Below are 20,146 nucleotides of genomic sequence, written 5' to 3'. Positions count from 1 at the left end.
AACCTTTTCAGGTCTGGACCCAAGCTTTTTTTGGTTTGTTATATTAGATACAGGATCAGTGCTGTAAAGACTCTTATTTACAGAGCGTTTTGTCTGTCATCTACATAACTATTTTCATATTGGAGTAACTCTTTTGAGAAAATATTTTGTGAATGATGCTTATAGTGCACATTCATTTGATGAACCAGTGAAAATATTCTTGAACAACAGATACCAACCCAAACAGTGAATAAGGAGATAGTCTGCCTAATTTTGCCTTATCTAGGAGAGATTTCAGTGAGAACAGAACAAAGGTTATTCAAGAGTTTATAAAAATTTTTCCCCAGTAAAGATTTTCGGTTTGTTCACCTCTGTTTTTTCAAAGCTGAGTCTCTGTTTCGGTTTAAGGACTCTCTGCCAGTTGACTTGCGTTTGGCGGTAGTTTACCCATTTACCTGCCCTAGTAGCGTAACAGGGTATTTCAGGAGTACATTATGTGCCTTCAAAACAACCACTGCTGAACACATGGGCCAGTATGGCAGAACAGGTCGTAGGCTTCAGTCACCACCTTATTCAGCTGTGAGGGAACACTGTGTTCAGTGTGATACTTGTCTTAAAGGTGAATATTTTTAAATACTTGATAGCTGCTGTAGTGACAGTGTAAGAATCAGAGTCCTTGTATAGTAAATTCCATAAGCCCCAACTTAATATTATATCATCCTACCCCTTAAACTTAGCTTAATTCTCTTATTTTCCAGTGTTGTATTTTTAAAGTACTGCACATTGATATTTACATGTAAGTAATTTTAACCCCCTCATGCACCATAAGTTTTCTGTAAGACTGTGTGACATGATCAGAGAAAATGCCATGAGAGCAGGCTGGACTCGCGCACGAAGGAAAACATTCCCATGTATGTTATTTGCCCCAGAAATTGATTATAATGGTATAAATTGAATGCCATCATCTTCCCTGATGTTTATACTATACAGTAAGCTAATAAACACAAAAAATTGATGAGTAAAAGTACTGTGAAAGTACCAAAATGACATGAGAATACTGTTGTTCAACAATGAAAATATCTGCCCTACACTCTAGCACAAAATTTTGCCCACATAATGCAAGAGCAAAACATATGTCTAGATGTAAAATTTCACGAGCTTTCATTTGGTGATGCTGGAATTCTGATACGATCAATAGTTTTAAAGTAAATTTTCAAAAATCGCACGGCCCCCCCACCCCCATGAACCGAAAACTGAGAGAATGTCGACTACAGTATTTGAGAATGTTGGCCAAGAAATAGACACCCTCCCCTATGATGCACCAAATATTGATGCATTTCATGCTAAAGCATAGTTTGTTGTGAACATTTTTTGTCCACAATTGCCTAATTGGCATCCCTTCAGACCAACACTGACAAGTGCCCATAGTGCGTCATCAGTTCCTCTTCAGATTAACACTGTTTTGACTCATTTTGAGTCATTGTGCATGAAGAGGTAAATAATTATATCATTTCAGACCACTGAAGATGACATTAAGGAGTTTGACTTATGAAAATTTTACTGTATGCATTTAGTGCATCTAAGGTATCATAAAAGGAAAAATTTGAGCTTGCAATTGGGATACCTGTTACCCATGAAGATAAATCCCATGGGTTCTGTGCTTCTGTTATCATGCTGCTCCATCATCACATGCCGTGTTCAGTACCAGTTAAGTGCAGTGATGAAAGGATCACAGAGTGATCCCTTGGTTAATTTCTATAATTGGTACCGAGCCCCGTGCGTGATAACAAAATTGTGTATAATCACAGAACCTATGGGATTTTTCCTAATTGGTACCATGCATCCTATTTGTAGACCTAAAAGTTCCCTTTTACAACAGTTTACACCCACTAATTACATACGTGCTATTACGGTAAGTATGAGAAGTGTACATAGACATAGTTGGGTTAATAGCAAGAGATGAAAAGGGTACAATATGGAAGAAACACAAACAATAGAGTGACCTGAGATGGGCTTGAGGTAGGAGGTTCTGAGGCTTGGGGGTGGAGAGATAGTACTCTCCACTACCTGGGATTAACTACTCAACTAGGGCCTTATCTTTGGATCCCTCAAAGCCATCAGAAACAGTAACCAGTTTAGGCAGTCAATTTTTAAGCCCAGGGTACGTTGTAAGCCAGTACACAGCAAGTCTTGTCCACAGAGGAATATGTTTTTCATGAAGGAGCATTGTGGTGTGGATGTGGATGTGAAAGGTAGCGTTAGGAGAAACACATAGAGGTAGTTTGGCCATGTGGAGGGGATGGAGAGTGAGAGACTGATGAGGAGAGTGTATGTGAGTGAGGTGGAGGGGAGAGAGGGAGGGCAAGGCTGAGGATGAGATGGAGGGATGGAGTGGAGAGGTATATGAGAGAGGGGGATGTGAATTGGGAGCAGGGCAGTGAAATGGCGGGGGACAAGGTGACGTGGAGGCGATTTGTTTGTGGCCACTCCGTATGGGATTAAGACGTCTGGCAATAGATAGATAGATAGACTTCTAATTCCTCATTCTGTGCTTCGTTTTAATTTATTTTCTGGTTTCTGTCCCTTATTTGTGTGCATACGGTCATCAATAGGTGCTGTTCATGTCCAGTAGGGAGTTATTTAGGTGGCTTTCAAAGTTAGGTTGGGTTGGGGTCTATAAGTACCTGTCCAGGGGCATTTTTGCCAAGTCCCGGATAAGACCAAGTCCCGGACATTGCTTGGGCTCTGTTACGTCAGATCTTGGAGGGATTACTGTATACATACATATATATATATATATATATATATACAGTAAACCCCTGCTATAATGCGGTTCAGATATTGCCGGTTCACTTTATCGCGGGATTTTCATTGGAACCTAAGTATTTTTACATTGCGGGAAACCCCGCCTCATCGCTGTTTCCGCAAAGCCTACTATGGCTATTTTTAGGGTACAGTACATATTTTACATCTTTATTTTCAGTACTGTATTCTGAAATGGATATGTTTATGGTATTTTACATCTTTATTTATTCTAAAATATTAATAGCTGTATTAATTAAAATAATAATTAAAAATCGGCTAATGTATTTGATAAAATACAAGCGAAATCGTGGCGTGGGGTGAGGAAATACCCTGACTCATTGGTAGGTGGCACACAATTGGCTGGAGCCTTACCAGTAGCCAATCCAAACACGCTTTACATTTTTACTTGCCGCTGATTGGCTGCTGCTGATGCGCCCTCCTCAAAGAAAGGAGCAGGACTGCACCGCACCACCATACTGCACCTCCCAGTTTACCTGACAAGCACAGGCGTAGGTGGAGACACTTCAGCAGTCTGGTGCACAAACTCTCACTGCCTCCCATATGCTACATGCCGCCTTCTTTAGTGTCCAAACAGTTGACTCATTCACCTCAAACATACGGTTCTGAGCCAGTTCACAAGCATAGGTGGAGACACTTCAGTACAGGCTGGTGCACTAGCCCACACTAACTCCCGTTTAGTCCCGTATGCTATGTTCTGTCTTCTTTATTGTAAGAACTGTTGACTCACGCCAAACACACGGTTCAGAGACAATTCACCATCAAGTCAATTCACTATCAAAACATGGATGATTCCCTGTCATTCTATAAATATACTTATTATTGATTAATTAATACTTTAATAACTAATTTTCAGGGGGATTTTATAACTCATATAAGTAAAAAACTAGTGTACTGTACTTGCTGAATAAACTGGTATGTAAATAAATGACGGGGAATTGTCCTGACGAAGAATTGTCGCCGACATTCCTCCCTTAAGTTTGTCCAGCACTTTAACTTTCTCTGTCAGCAACATCACTTTACAAGTCAGTTTTGGTGTGTTACCACATGCATCACTAGCACTACGCCTAGGCCCCATGTTGACAGACAAGGCAAGCAATCACTGGAAGGCAGAAAAATATGCCACAAATAATGATTTGCGAGTCACGCATGGTTCGATCATCGGATTCAAACTAACTGTGTGGTGCGTGGTAGACCGACCTCCCACACTTACGTTTCGCTCACCGCCCGCAGAAATGTCGTCATAGGCGCCCTCTCAAGAGCTGCACAACTAATATACAGCTTGTACTGAACTTCATGATCATCATCATCTTCAATTCATCTCATTCATCATCAGTGAGTACCCATACTGGTTTTTCTTATTAATATACAATAAATAGCCATTTTAGGGGTAGCGTCAATACACGCGGATTTTTGCTTATCGCGGGTGCCTTTAGAACATAACCCCGCGATAAAGTGAGGGTTTACTGTATGTATATATATATATATATACAGTATATATATATACAGTATATATATATATATATATATATATATATATATATATATATATATACAGTATATATATATATATATATATATATATATATATATATATATACGGTATATATATATATATATATATATATATATATATATATAAATGCACACACACACAGACATGTATAGAAGTGAAATCAGAAAGAAATGTGATGGTGTGAAGGATGTAGGTGGTAGATTATTAACCCATGTGGATGACGTAAGGGCCAGATGGAAGAATATTTTGAAAGCCTGATGAATGGGAATAGAGAGAGCAGAGTGGCTGTAAACATGATTGGTTTTGGGGTTTGCAGAAAAAGAATGCAGTGCCAGGAGACGTGACACTCGCACAGGTGAAGTGTGCTGTGAAGCGACTGAAAAATGGGAAAGCAGCTGGGGTTCATTGCTGTGAAGCAGCTGAAACATGGGAAAGCAACTGGGGTTGATGAAGTGTATGCATAGATGCTAAAGTGCAGTGGAGAGAGTGGAATGAAGTGCTTGTTGGAGATATGGAAGAAGGCATGGATGAGTGAAACTGTGCCTGGAGAGTGGAAAAAGGTTATGATTGTACCCCTGTACAAAAATAAAGGTGAGCGAAGTGAGTGCAAGAATTATCGTGGCATATGTTTATTGAGTGTGGCAGGAAAGGTATATGGAAGAATTATTATAGAGAAAGTCAGAGAGATATCAGTCAGAAGTCCTAGTGAGTGATGAACAGGGTGGCTTTTGGAGTGGCAGAGGATATGTGGATCAGATATTTACAGTAAGGCAGATAGCAGAGAAGGCTTGTGAGGACCATAAGGTGTTTACGGCACTCATGGATCTGGAAAAAACATACGACAAAGTGGAGACAGAGGGATTGTGGAAAGTTTTGTGCATGTATGGTGTAGATGGTAAGCTGCATTGTGCCGTCAAGAGTTTTTATGATGGTAATGGGGCATGTGTAAGGGTTAATGGGCATCTAAGTGAATGATTCATGATCGGTGTGGGTGTGCAACAAGGTTGTGTGATGTCCCCATGGTTGTTCAATATATATATGGATGGGGTGATGAGAAAGGTAAAAACATGAGTAATGGAGAGAGGGATGGTGTTGGTAATGAATGATGATAGGTGGAATGTCTCAAATTTGTTGTATGCTGATGATGCAGAACTGCTTGCAAGTACTGGACACAAACTTGGTAGGCTAGTGCAGAGTTTTGCTGATGTCTGTGAGCATCTTGCCTTGAGAGTAAATGTAGAAAAGAGTAATGTGATGATTATTGAGAGAGAAGGTGATTCCCAGTGCGATGTTACAGTGAATAGGGAGAGATTGGAATTGGTGAGAGAGTTCAAGTACCTGGGCACAGTGATAGGAAAGAGAGGAAACTTTAACATATGGATGTGAGACTATGGTGTGACATGAAAATGAAAAATAAGGAGTATGGGCAGTGGAGATGGGACTGCTGAGGAATGTATGTGGAGTACTGAGGGTGGATAGGAATTGAAAAACAGTAATGTGATTCGTGAAAGATGTGGAGTGAGGTAAGTCGGTGGACACCAGAGTCGAAGAGAGTGTACTGAGATGGTACGGTCATGTGGAGAGAATGGATAACAATAGAGTGGTGAAAAAGATATACCTGAGTGAATCTGAAGGAGGGAGGAGGCGACATAGGCCAAGGAGTAGGCGGAGAGATATGGTGGATGAGTGTGTGAGGAAGAGAGGTTTGGAAGTAGGTGAGGCTAGGGAACTGACAAGAGATCAAGCTGACTAGATGAATGTTGTGAGGAGAATTGCATGATCAGGGATTTGGCACCTATTTTTAACGTGGCAGCATCCGGATTGACTCAGTCGGATACGTTTATGTGAAGGTACAGAACATGGTGAATGTTTTTGGCATATCCGATGGAGCCAGGATTCCGGGGGCTTGAATGATGAATGAATGAAAGCACGGCCCATTGGATTGGGCAAATTTGGGCTGTCTGGACATTGCTACACCTCACCCTGCCCTGAGGTGGGAAAGGAGGTCTGGATGATGATGATGATAATGATGATTATATATATATATATATATATATATACAGTGGGGTCACACAGTGCACAAGAGATTGGGCGGTCTTGGTCCTCGTGCACTGTGAAATTGCACACTGAGAATATATAATCTTATGGGAAAAATTACATATGGGTGGTACCCTGTCATACCTGGACATTTTTTGGCCCTTAGAGACATAATAAAAGTAAAATTTTTCAGATGTTGTACTACAGATATAGCTGCAATAACAAAAATATGGGCAGTCACCTTAACAACAGTAGACAACAGGCCTTTTGGACTTAAATAACAGGGGTTCCGAGGCACAGCAACACACTTAGAGTGCCCCCACCGCCACCCTGGCCGCACCACGCTTGTTTATCGGTTGCCACTGTTGTATTATTCCAGGCTTTGACGAAGAAATTTATGACCTGTCGAATGTTACATTTCTTCCAGAATGCAACAACAGTCATTATGGTGGGGGTTGCAGGTATGCCAGGTGAAGCAAGTGAGTCTGGTGGGGCTGTGGAGGTGGAGGGGACTGCAGTGGGCGAGTCAGGGGAAGTGGTGAGAGGAGGATCCACCCTCTCCTCCTCGCTACTGCTCACATTTTTGGCAATTTCTTTTATCTCTTCTTGTTTGTCTGTTTCATTCCTCATCTTGTTATTGGATGTATTGGCAGTATAACAACTTGGTATTCGCGAAATAACCGTCATTATTATAGAAACTGGGTATCTATTCTAACTTACTCTTATTGCTGAAAACGTAGTTGTCGAAATTGGTATTGGCAAGATCTTATTGTAGACTCCTCTTGAGCACCTTCCCCACGAACCTCTAGGTCCTTATTGGCACGTTGTAGGGGGGGGGGGTTGCATACTAATGGAAAATGGCATTTTTGAGCCACTCCTTGCCTCTACCCCGCGTTCTGTGAGGTAAGCTCAGAAAAATGCCAGACAGGAGGTGGAGGGATGAGATAGAGAAATTTGCAGGGAAAACGTGGCAAAGATTGGCTCAGTCGAGGAATTTGTGGAGAAAGTTGGGGGAGGCCTTTGTTCAGCAGTGGACTTGTAATGGCTGATGATGATGATGATAATGATAATGTATATATACAGGCATCCCCCGGTTTAACAATCTAATTGGTTAGGTAAAACCCCATTTTTAAGTGGGGTATTGTATGTCGGGGTACTTTTAACATGTATTTCAATGTGGACTGTTTACCAGCCATGGGTTTCCCCCCAAAGCAAGTCCAAAACCCACCCAGATGAGCCCAAAAACAGGTTTAAAGGCAATCTAAATGGCCTAAAAGCTGTAAAGGAAGCAAACCTAAGCCTAACACCTATAAATATGTCAGTAAAACCAACAAATCAAGTCTGAATATCATCAGATATAAGTCTGGAGAAAATCAAGCTTAGCAAACTGTACCCCAAAATGACAATGTTCACCTCAACTGTGGCTAAAACACATTAATCAGAGTCTAAAAACGGTTTATAAATCAACCTAAACACACAATTTTAGCCTAAAATATCATCACAATCGGTAAGAAAAAATAAAAACCCATCATTAAACCGGGGTTTGGCTATTGTTAGGCGGGGTATGGTGCAATTTCTACCCCCACTGTTAAGCCGGGGATCGTATCTAGAGGTATCGTGTATTAAGGTATTACAGTATATATATATATATATATATATACTGTATATTTCTGTCTGTCTATTTATTGCCAGATACCTTAATCTGAAAGGGGTGGCCACAAACAAATTCCCTCCATGTTCCCCTTTCCCCTGCCATTTCACTGCCCTGCTCTAAGTTTACATCCGTCTCTGTCATATATATGGTGTACCTCTTCATCCCTCCATCTCATCCTTGGCCTCCCTCTCCCTCTCCCCCCCCCCCACCACCTTATTCACATACACTCTTCTCGCACTTGCTCTCCATCTTCTCGACATTGCCAAACCACCTCAGTGTGTTTCTCCTAACGCTGTCTATCACATCCACACCACAACGCTCCTTCACTTCCTCATTTATCAGTCTGTTTCTCCATATTACTCCTTTCAAATAACTCATTTCCAATGCTTTCACTGTTGACTTGTGTCCCTCTAACAAGGTCCAAGCTTCACCCCGTACATTAGAGTTGGTATCACAGTAATGTCATGCGGCAACTTTTTCACAGCCATGCTCACTGCCCTGCACTTCCATGCTCACTGCCCTGTTTCCTATCACTGCTTTCAAAGAACTAGTGACCTTCCTTCCTTGTTGTACCATTTCAAGCATTTCACCCTCTAAACTTCCATCCTTACTCATCAGATTACCCAGGTACTTTGCTTAAATGCACACACATTTCCCTTTTCCTCCTCATCCAATCTCACTGTACATTCAGTGATTTCATTTTTCTTGAGGACCATAACTTTACTCTTCCCTACATTCACCTTTAGTTTCCGTTTCTTACACACTCCCCCAAACTCATTCACCAAGCCTTGTAGCTCCCCTTTGTCTTCACTTAACAACACAGTGTCATCTGCAAACAACAGTGCAGAGTTTCCAAACACTGCCCACTCTCAGTAGGGTCACTCCAACATCCATTGCCCTACCTTGTATCTTTTTTATAACTCCATAAATGCCCTCATTTCTTAAAGGCTAAGCGGGGATCCTCTCTTTGGCTCAGTGGTAACGTGCACATGTATGGGGCATGATGGCCTGAGATCAAACCTCAGTCAGACCAGTGATTAATTTGTGAAGTTTCACTTTGGCCATTACAATGGTTGGCAGCGGTGTGGGATGTGAGGTGATGCTTAGAGGGCAATGATGTTGTTGGTTAGGTGACAGCATCCTAGTCCTTACTTCCTGGGGATGAGCTGTTCTGTGTGGTCTGCAGCATCCCCAATGGTGGCCTCCGATGCTATGCTGCCGTGTTTTCCAGACTCATCATATTTATCACGAAGGGGATAAAACAATGATTTAATGGGGTTTCTAAAAGCCTGCATAGCTTAGAGGCAAAGCAGGGATCCTTTCTTTGGCTGAGTGGTAACGTGAGCATGTATGCAGTCCAAGGGCCCGGGTGATTAATTTGGTGAGTTTCAAACAGGGTAGTTTTGCATCGGAGGCCACCATTGGAGATGCTGCGGACCACACTGAACAGCTCATCCAGGGAAGTAAGGATTAAAATGTTGTCAGCTAACCAACAACATCATTGCCCCCCCAAGCCTTGCCACACATCCGACACCGCTGCCAACCAACGTAATGACCAAACTGAAATTTAAGAAATTAATCACTGGTCTGACCGAGATTCGATTTCAGGCCCTCGTGCTTCAATTGAGCACACCTTACCGCTGAACCAAAAAGAGGATCCCTGTTTTGCCTCTAAGCAACGAAGACTTTTATACACCCCATTACACCCATCGAGGTACAGATTTAACAACCCTGGAGACATAATATATCCCTGTTTCAATCCAACCTTTAAAAAGAAAAATTCACTCAGTTCACTGTCCACACACTGCAGCCTTAGCACACTCATACATACATTTCACTGCATTCAGCAACTTCCCAATTACTCCATATATTCTTAATACTTTCCACATTCCATATCTATCCACCCTGTCATATGCTTTCTCCAGATCCATGAAGGCCGCATACAACTTCTTTCCCTTCTCTAGAAACTTTTCCACTAAAGACCTAAGAATGCATATCTGATCTACACAACCTGTTCCTTTCCTAAAACCTTCCCATTCCTCTCCAACTAATTCCTCTGTTATTTCTTTAACACTGTCAGTAAGTATCCTACCATATACTGTACTTTTCCTGTTACACGAAGAAGGCAAATGTCCCTATGATTACTTCACACTTCATTTTCGCCTTTTCCTTTGTACAGGGGAATAATTATTCCTGGCTTCCAATCCTCCAGGACTTTACCTTCCTCCCAGGCTAGTCTGCACATCTGCTACATCTATTCTGCCACTACATCCATTCTGCTACTATCTCTCCCTCATGCATCAGCATTTCACCACACACTTCCTCAATATCCTTGGCTTTCCCCATTTTGACTTTCTTCATTGCGTCCACAACTTCCATCCTACTGATTTCTTCCTCTCTTCTCTCATCCTTCCTTCTCCCAGCCATTCCCCAGCCACTTACTGTGTATCTGCATTACTTTCATTCTCTGTGTTCAAGAATTCCTTAACCCCTACACCGCGGGCATGTTTACCAATGTTTTGCGTGTGCCGCGGGGTTATTCGGGCTCTGACACACTCTCAAAAAATATTTGCCAAAAATCAGTTATTAGTCCTAGAATATTAAAATTATTTATGCTTATGGCACATACCTTCAGCTTTCTCCTGGAATGTTTGTTGAGCCTTTGTCGGTTACCGTAGGACTTTGGAGACCTCTGAAGTTGGGTAACGAAGTCTCCACTTCACACTTCCCGACAACCCGTAATATGATTACCACAGCCAGATATTAACACTATAAACACTACTCTATGATTTTCAAGTAGTTTGGGATCCATACTCCAAAAAAACAACTGTGAAAGCAATGAAAATTACGAGCGCGTCTGACCGTCGCACTTGCGCTAGTTCGCTCTTGGTACTCTATCATTTATTATTCATAAAACCCCTCACACTTTATATTTCTCTTACTATATAACACTTATATATATCTACAGTCTTTATCCATAAGTTTCCTTCAGTAGTATTAGTTTATTGTCACTGTAGGGATTCAATTTCTTTCAGTAAAATACGTAGCATTCACTTTCTCGTCCTGTATAATAACATTGAGAGTGAATGTCACTTTCAATTTCCCTCTCATAACTCATAGTATTCAGACATGCTAGAGTGAAACTTTCACTTTCATTACTCCTAGTATATATACTTCTATTCTTATAATACTACTCATTTACATTTCTATTTATGTTCTCTATTTTATTTACATTTTTTACATTTCTATTTTATTTACACTGTGTTATGCACTGTCACTTGAAGTAACTTATAAAACTATTTTCCACTGTTCACGTATATTTACATTCATTACTTTCACTTGCTGTTTACACATTATTTACAATTCCACTTGCACTGTTTTACTCAATAGAAAGATCATAGTTACTCTTTTATCAATTGTCAGCCCTTTACCTCTTTCTACACGAGGTTTAGTAGGGGGTAAAGGTCACAGGGCCCTTTGCTTGGGGGTGGAAAGGCCCTGAAGCTAGCAAGAGCGAACAGACGTACCCCCACACTGGAAGATGAGAGTGAACTGATAAGGGTGGGCCGGGGTGGAGGCCTACCTAGGGAAATCAGCACTGCCAACGTTTAGCCTCTTGACACTTCTATTTACAGCAATGAAATGATTGGCAGGAAATCTAGATAATACATTATTAATTAGGTAGTTCCAGGTGAATGTAAATATCACTTAGGCTTCTCCCTTCCCTCCTTATATGTATATTTATTATGAAAATAGATTATACGGCATATTTCAGGGGAAATAGCGAAAATTAGCGAACGAGTGCATGTGAAGTGTTGTCAGGTGATAATTAGCCAATTCCAGGTGTATGGCACTCTCACTTACCTTATTTCTTTCTTGTATATATTATTTGATATAAGAATAGGGCATAGGGCTTATTTCAATGGATTAAATCAGTGAAAAATTCCAGGGAAGATTTACTTAGCGTAGCACAGCCAGGGAGGCGAGAGGATAGGGTAATGGAGGGGGGGTAGGGAGGGGAGTCAAGAACGGGGAGAAATGGCTAAATTGTCAACAATGGATGGGAGTACAGATGAGATTAGGAGTGCTGACTAGTGTTGGACATTGGCAATACTGATAGATGATACAAGCCCCCACTTGGAAGCCCGGGTGAATTCAAAATAACACATAATCACAAAAGCGAAGCCCCGCGGTATGATCCCTTGCTCCCAAGCGTCACAAAAGTGACGCCCCGCGGTTAAGGGGTTAAAGTGTTCTCTCCATCTGTGCACTTTTTCTTCCTTCTTCACGAGTAATCTACTGTTTTTATCTTTCACTCTTTGACTAACTTCTGTAACACCCTCTCTAACACTCTTTACCTCTTTGCAGAACATTTTCTTACATTCCCTCCACTTTACACTCAAATTCCTTCCAAATTCTGCATCCACTTTCTCCTTACTTTCTCTTACTATTCATTTCACTTCTCTGTTCCTCTCTACATATAACTCTCTCTTCCGTTTCTCACCTTCCTCCATGCAATTGTTTCTCATACACTCACTATATGTTTTCTTATTTTGTGTCACAGCTTGTCTCACCTCTTCATTCCACGATGCTGTTCCGTGCTCCCCCTTTTGTCTTCTCGTCACCTCATACACCACCTGAGATGCTGCACAGATTTCCTCTGTGAATATCTTACACTCACCTTCCACGTCCTCCATCTGCTTCAAACCATATTACCCAATCTCTCCTCCACTTCTCACTTACATTCTGTCTTTTTCCCGTCCTTTTGCAACCTTTCTATCCTCCTTGTATGAAGTACTTCCTCCTGTCCTTCCCTTCTTCTATTTCTCCATTTCACTTGGACTTTGATTTTCACCGCCACCAAGTGGTGGTCAAAAGTCCACTTTCCGAACCTCTATATGCCCTTGCATCCATTACACACCTTCTCATTCTATCATCTGCGCATACATAGTCAGTCATTGTCTTCTGTTCATTCAGTACACCACCCATCCTGCTCATCATTCACCACTTATACCTGTGGATCATTTTGTGTCTAAAGAGGGTATTGGCAATAACCAACCCCCTCCCTGCACAAATGTCCACTGCCATTCTCATCCACTTCTGCAGGCACACCCCACTCACAAACTACTCTTTCCACCTTCACATTCCCTACTTTTCCATTCATATTTTCAATCAAAAACACTCTCTCATTCCTTTCAAACTTTTCCATGCATTCTTCCACATTTGTCCAGAACTCTTCTTTGACTCTGTTTGTGCGATCTTGCATTGGCGTATACACACACAATGTCACCCACATTTGTAGTCCAACTTTCAATCTTACCCATGCAATTCTTGAGCCAAATGATCCATACTCGTTTATATTCTCCATCCATCACTTGCACACAACATTACACACTCCTTTTACCCTCTCATTTTCCTCCACTCCCGTGCACATACCACATCCATGCTCCCATTCTCTCACACTCTTACCTCCCCATTTAGTTTTAGTTAATCCACATTCATCCACTTTTGCCACCTCAAGCACTTGGACAATCTCTCTCTCATTCACTTCGTCATTTGCCCTCCTTACATTCCATGTCATAATCTGTACCTTGTCCTTTGCTCGGTCCTTAGTCGTCACCTGTTGGTCAGTCTTGGTCTGAGGCTTCTTGTTTGTAATTTTAGTTAGTTATTTTCCGAGGAAGGGCACTAATCCTCCGCCAGCCCACTTGTTGTCACGTAGGGAACACATAGTTATAAGGTTATCACCCAGAATTGTTAGTGATTTCCTGGTTTACAGGAAATCATTTGGCTTGCCAGTGAGTGTAGAGCTACCCTAAAAACAGAGTACCACTACACTAAGTGGGTGGACGATGGGCGCCCCCCCATCTGTGTATATATAGTGTATATATATATATATATATATAAACAGTAATCACTCTAATATCCGGACGCCCAATATCCGAACATCCCCACTATCCGGACATAAGAATGTTTCATACTGTACTTTTTTCCATACTATACTTACCTCATTTCACTCTTTAATGTCCAATATTGGTGTGAATAGGGTGTTAGGAGCTATGCATGTGCAGTAGGAAGGTGTTTTTCTGAGTTAGGCTAGGTTAGGGTCCATAAGTACCAGTCCAGGAGCCAGTCACCAGAATGTTTATTATTGTATGAACCTACTTCTAAACCCTCATTTTATGTTTCTTTTGCATTTATTTCAGTCATTTATGTGCCTTATTGGTGTGATTTGGGTCTTAAATAGGTGCTATGCATGTCCAGAGGGAGTTATATAGGTGTTTCTCTGAGTTAGGGTCCATAAGTACAAGTCCATAAGCTGGGGCCCAATATCCGGACAGAACCAATATCCGGACCTACCTATGGCTCTATTACGTCGGATATTGGAGTGATTACTGAGTAATCACTCTAATATCCGGACGCCCAATATCCGAACATCCCCACTATCCGGACATAAGAATGTTTCATACTGTACTTTTTTCCATACTATACTTAGCTCATTTCACTCTTTAATGCCCTTTATTGGTGTGAATAGGGTGTTAGGAGCTATGCATGTGCAGTGGGAAGGTGTTTTTCTGAGTTAGGCTAGGTTAGGGTCCATAAGTACCAGTCCAGGAGCCAGTCACCAGAATGTTTATTATTGTATGAACCTACTTCTAAACCCTCATTTTATGTTTCTTTTTGCATTTATTTCAGTCTCTTATGTGCCTTATTGGTGTGATTTGGGTCTTAAATAGGTGCTATGCATATCCAGAGGGAGTTGTATAGGTGTTTCTCTGAGTTAGGGTCCATAAGTACAAGTCCATAAGCTGGGGCCCAATATCCGGACAGAACCAATATCTGGACCTACCTATGGCTCTATTACGTCGGATATTGGAGTGATTACTGTATATATATATATATATATATATATATATATATATATATATATATATATACACACACGTCTACCTCAGTATACGATACCCCTAGATGCGATACCCTGACATAACATTGGGGTAGAAATACTACCATACCCTGCCTATTGATGGCCAATTTCTGGTTTATGTGCTGTTCTAGTCTAACGTTGTCACTTGGATTTTTTGCAGCTAACTAATTGATCGTGTTATTTGCAATTTCGGGAATGGAACCCAAGTATTCTGAACGTAAGTCCGAAATACTTAAGTTTTATCCGTGGGCAAAAAATTTTACAGAGATCCTATGCCGGGCGCCAGGAGCAGCGTTTTTTGGTCAAAATGTGATCGCTTATTAAATATAGTAAAAGTTTTTCAATCGTAATGGGACCAAGCTTTTGACATCAGCAAATTTTTTGCTATTTCTTTGCCAATTTTTGTGCGATTTGAATATGTAGTTTTAACTGCCCAAAATACACACACACACACACACAGGAGCAGTCAGAGCGATCAGATGTGTTTCAGCTGCCCCTCAACCACTGCTGCAATCCTTAAGTAGTTTTCAGGAATTATGTTTGTCTTGTCTCCTTTAGTCTTATCTAAATTGTAAAGTATTGTAAATTAATATAGATCACCAAAAATGTAAAGAGCTGTTGTCAGTGAGTACACATGAATATTTATAGGAATTTTGGTAACAGCTGTTCAGTACTGTAACCAACCTTAAACATGGCTAACAATGTAAACATCGAGGGACCTGAATTTCCAGATTTTGACAAGGAAACGAGTGTAGTGGATTTGATTATAACGTTGATCATGAGGGTTAGTGAATTGGAAGAGAAAGTGGAGGATCTGGTATCAAGAAACGTGCCTGAAAATACAGAAAACACTATACAGAGTCTGATACAGGCCAGTGAGACGACGAACCAGGAGATTGAGAATTTGAAACAAGAAAATATCGAATTAAGGGGAAAACTAGAAGAGAGCAGTAACAAAACGGAGAAGGTGAGTAGTGTGTTAGAAGAGCAAAAGGCAAAGTGGGCACATGTGGAAGAGGAACAGAAAGAAGTGGTTAGCATAAGGGAAATCATTCAGGAAGAAAGGGAAATGAACGAGAAAAAAAAGGAAGAAAATGTAGTGAAAATATTGAAGAAAAAGAGAAAGTAGTGAGAGAAACTGTAAAAAGGACCAGATGTGTGGTAGTATTTGGAAATAGGGAGGAGGAAGAAAAGGTTAGATCCATGAGACTCAAGAGAGACACAAATCAAGTGAGAAAAATATTGGGCAAGATCGATCCTGAAAGAAACAAGTGGGAAAAAGAAATTGAGGAAGTAAGGAGGATTGGGCTCTATAAGAAAGGGGAAGTAAGACCAATGAGAGTTAAGTTGTCATCAGAAAGTGTAGTAAACGACATACTTAAAGTGACCTGGAAACTTAAGTAAAGAGGCAGGGATGGAAAATGTTATAGTAAGAAAAGATTTGAATGAAGAAGAAAGAGAAGTTTTAAAATCTTTGAAGGAACAAGTGAAGGAAAAAAATGACAGGATGTCAGAGGAAGAATGTAAAACTTTTTTTTGGAGAGTGATGGATATCAAAGTAAGGAAGTGGTATGTGAGGAACTAGAAGTGAGGGAAACAAGGGGTATGGATATGGCAGCAAATAAGAGACAAATGAGTAAAGATAAAACCAGTGCCGTAAATCTAAGTATCATGTATAGTAATGTGGATGGGGTAATATCCAAGAAAGGGGAAATTGGAGACTATATAAATGAAATGAAACCTGAAAATGCTTGGTGGAGACTAAAATGCACCGAGGTGTTGATACTAAATTATTTGGATGGAACATTTATAATATTTGGAAGAAAGACAGAGAACGCAAGTTAGGGGAGGTTTCATTCATTCATTCATTCATTGCCAGACGCCATGTATCCCAGACAGGGTGGCCAAGGGCTTAGAGTTAGTTGTTTTACAGGGAGGGGCACTAATCCTCCACCAACCCTACTTGACGTAGGGATGCCAACAGCAACTGGTGTTCCCAGGCGGTCACCCATCCAAGTACTAACCAGACCCAACGTTGCTTAACTTCGCTGATCGAACGGGAAGCGGTGTACTCAACGTGGCATGGCCGTTGGCCCGCAGTGACCTATGAGCAAAAAATATAGAAATTGAAAATACCATGGCTGAACTTTTGGGAGTTGAAATAGAAGACAGTCATGGAGAAAAATAGATGTCATAGTATTTTATATGCCTCCCAAAACTAGGGCATGGACAAAAGAAGTTTATGATAGTTAATAAGAGAATCCATTATTAAACTGATGATGATACTTGAACGAAGAAATAAAATAATAATAATGGGAGATTTTAATTGTAGAGAAGTGGACTGGGAAAGTATGGATGCTGGGAGCAATGAGGAATCATGGGGAAATAAATTAATGGAATTGGTGATGGAAAACATGTTAACCCAAGTAATTAAAGAAAATACAAGAATTAGGGGTAACGACGAACCATCAAGGCTTGACTTAGTATTCACAAAGGACCCAAATGATGTGAGGAACATAACCTACCAATGCCCCTTTGGTAAAAGTGATCATCTGGTTATTGAGATGGAAGTGGTGGGAGTAAGTGAAGGAGAAAGGGATGAAAAACACAGGAAGAATAGATGCAATTACGGGAAGGCAGACTTTCCTTCCCTGAGGAACTTTTTCCAAAATGTAGACTGGAGTAAAATGAATATGAACACAAATGTTGACGAGAAATATAAGTTTTCTGATAGAAGTGTATAAAACAGGAGTTAGTTAATGTGTCCCAAAATTTTCTGCAACTATGGAAAGGAAGAAAGAATGGTTTAACAACAGATGTAGAGTGGCACATGAGGCAAGAAAAAGAGCATGGTGAGAAGGTATAGTGAAAGGGCTTGGGAGGAGTACAAGCAGGTAAGAAATGAATATGTAAGGGTGTGGAGAGAAGAAGAAAGGAAGTATGAGAAAAATATTATAACTAAATGTAAAAAGGAGCCAAAAATTTTTTATAGGTTTGTGAATGGTAAAATGAAAGTTAAGGATGGTATAATATGATTGAGGGATGGAGATAAAACCTATGAAAGAGAAATAGAATTGTGTGAAATAATGAACAACAAACTGCAGTCAATCAGTGTGCTGGAAGAGGAATTTAGGGAACCTGAAATAGAACCCAGGGTGATGGGAATGGCAGAAATTACAGTGGATGTGAATGAGGTGCTGCAGTTGATGTGGGATGTGGATGTAAGAAAAGCAGTGGGACCGGATGGTGTGTCTGGATGGATTCTGAAGGAATGTGGAGACCAGTTAGTGTTGCCTGTTTATGTCATCATTAAGACTTTGCAGGAAAATGGGCAGTTACCTAAAGATTGGAAAAGAGCAAGTATTGTGCCAATCTTCAAGGGAGGAGATAGGGAAGATCAACTCAATTATAGACCTGTATCACTTACTAGTATTGTTTGTAAAATCTGCAAGAAAATTATTAGAAAAAAACTGATAAAGCACTTAGAAGAAAATGAAGTGATAACACCAAGACAATTTGGTTTTAGGGAAGGACGATCATGTGTAACTAACCTATTAAGTTTCTACAGTAGGGTAATAGATGTCAAGCAAGAGAGAGAGGGATGGGCAGATTGTATCTATCTTGACCTAAAGAAAGCATTTGACAGGGTCCCCTATAGGAGACTGCTGTGGAAGTTGAAGACCTTTGGAGGGGTGCATGGGAAACTATTAAAGTGAATGGAAGATTATTAGATAGGAAGGCAAATGAGAACAGTTATAAGAGATAAGGTTTCACAGTGGAGAAACGTGACTAGTGGAGTACCCCAGGACTCTGTCTTAGCCCCAATAATGTTTCTGATTTATGTAAATGATTTACCAGAGGGTTTAAATAGTTACATGAGTATGTTCGCAGATGATGCTAAAAGCATGAAACATATTAAAGATACTGATAGTTGTAAAGAACCGCAAGAGGACTTGGACAAACTCCACAGCTGGAGCCAGACTTGGAAAATGGATTTTAATGCCAAGAAGTGTCATGTACTAGAAATGGGAATGAGTGACAAAAGACCACACTGGACATATAAAATGGGCAGTGAGATAATTTGTAAGAGAACAGATGAGAAAGATTTGAGAGTGACTATTCAAGATGACTTGTCACCAGAAAAACATATAAACAGAATCATTGGAGGAACTTATGGATTACTGACCAATATAAGAGTGGCTTTTAATTATATGGATGAGGACATGCTGAGGGAATTGATAGTGACCATGATAAAACCAAGGCTATAGTATGTGGCTGTGGTATGGTCACCTCATTTGAAGAAGCATATTGATAAACTAGAGAGGGTTCAGCGGATGGCAACAAGGATGATACTACGTTTAAAGGAACTCACTTATGAGGAGAGACTGGAAAAACTGAAGTTACCAGTGCTGCGTGAGAGAAGAGAAAGAGGTGACTTGATCACGATATTTAGAAATGTAAGAGAATTGGAAAGAGTCGATAGAGAGGATTGTTTTGTGTTGGATGATGGAAGAACAAGAGGTCATGACTTCAAAATGAGGAAAAGTAGATGTCTTAATAATCTTAAAAGGTTCAGTTTCCCGAAGAGAAACATAAAGTATTTGGAATGACTTAGATGAGGAGGTGGTGCAGGCAAAGAACATTCATGTGTTTAAAACTAGACTAGATAAATGTAGATATGGAAACAGGACAACACGAGCTTAGCTCAGTTCCTGTATACTACAAATAGGTAAATACACACACGGCTGCTGCTAGAGTATATTAGATAGTGTGTTTAGCTTGATTTATACACTGTTTTTAGACTTAGATTAATGTGTTTTTATCCATAGGTGGGGTGAATATTGTCATTTTGGGGTACAGTTTACTAAGCTTGATTTTTCCAGACTTATATTTGATGGTTTTCAGGTTTTATTTGTTGGTTTTAGTGAGTTATTTAATGGTGTTAGGCTTAGGTTAGCTTTTTTTTTTACTGGTGTTAGGCCATTTAGTTTGGCTTTAATCTTGTTTTTGGACTCATTTGGGTGGGTTTAGTGCTTGGTTGGGGGGGAAACCCAAGGCTGAAAAACACATCCCTATACTTTACATGTTTAATCCACCCCAATATACGATACCCTGTCTAAAGATGGGTTTTTACTTAACCAATTGCATCGTTAAACTGAGGTACACCTATATATGTATGTAGATATATATATATATATATATATATATA

At 40.4% G+C, this 20,146-nt stretch overlaps 1 protein-coding gene and 1 non-coding gene across 2 annotated transcripts in view; one reads left to right on the top strand and one right to left on the bottom strand.

Moving 5' to 3' along the window:
* Positions 1-20,146, top strand: part of LOC145396553 (teneurin-m-like) — a 1,418,848-nt gene that overhangs the window by 826,590 nt on the left and 572,112 nt on the right. The window lies entirely within an intron of this gene.
* LOC145396650 (5S ribosomal RNA) lies at positions 16,913-17,031 on the bottom strand. Its single transcript, XR_013896810.1, has one exon. It is a non-coding gene; the product is annotated as a 5S ribosomal RNA (ribosomal RNA).

The sequence above is a fragment of the Coenobita brevimanus genome, chromosome 38 (assembly GCF_032717465.1).
Source record: "Coenobita brevimanus isolate Jiangsu-jjx chromosome 38, ASM3271746v2, whole genome shotgun sequence".
Classification (NCBI taxonomy): Eukaryota; Metazoa; Arthropoda; class Malacostraca; order Decapoda; family Coenobitidae; genus Coenobita; species Coenobita brevimanus.
This window is presented reverse-complemented; position numbering and strand designations above follow the sequence as displayed.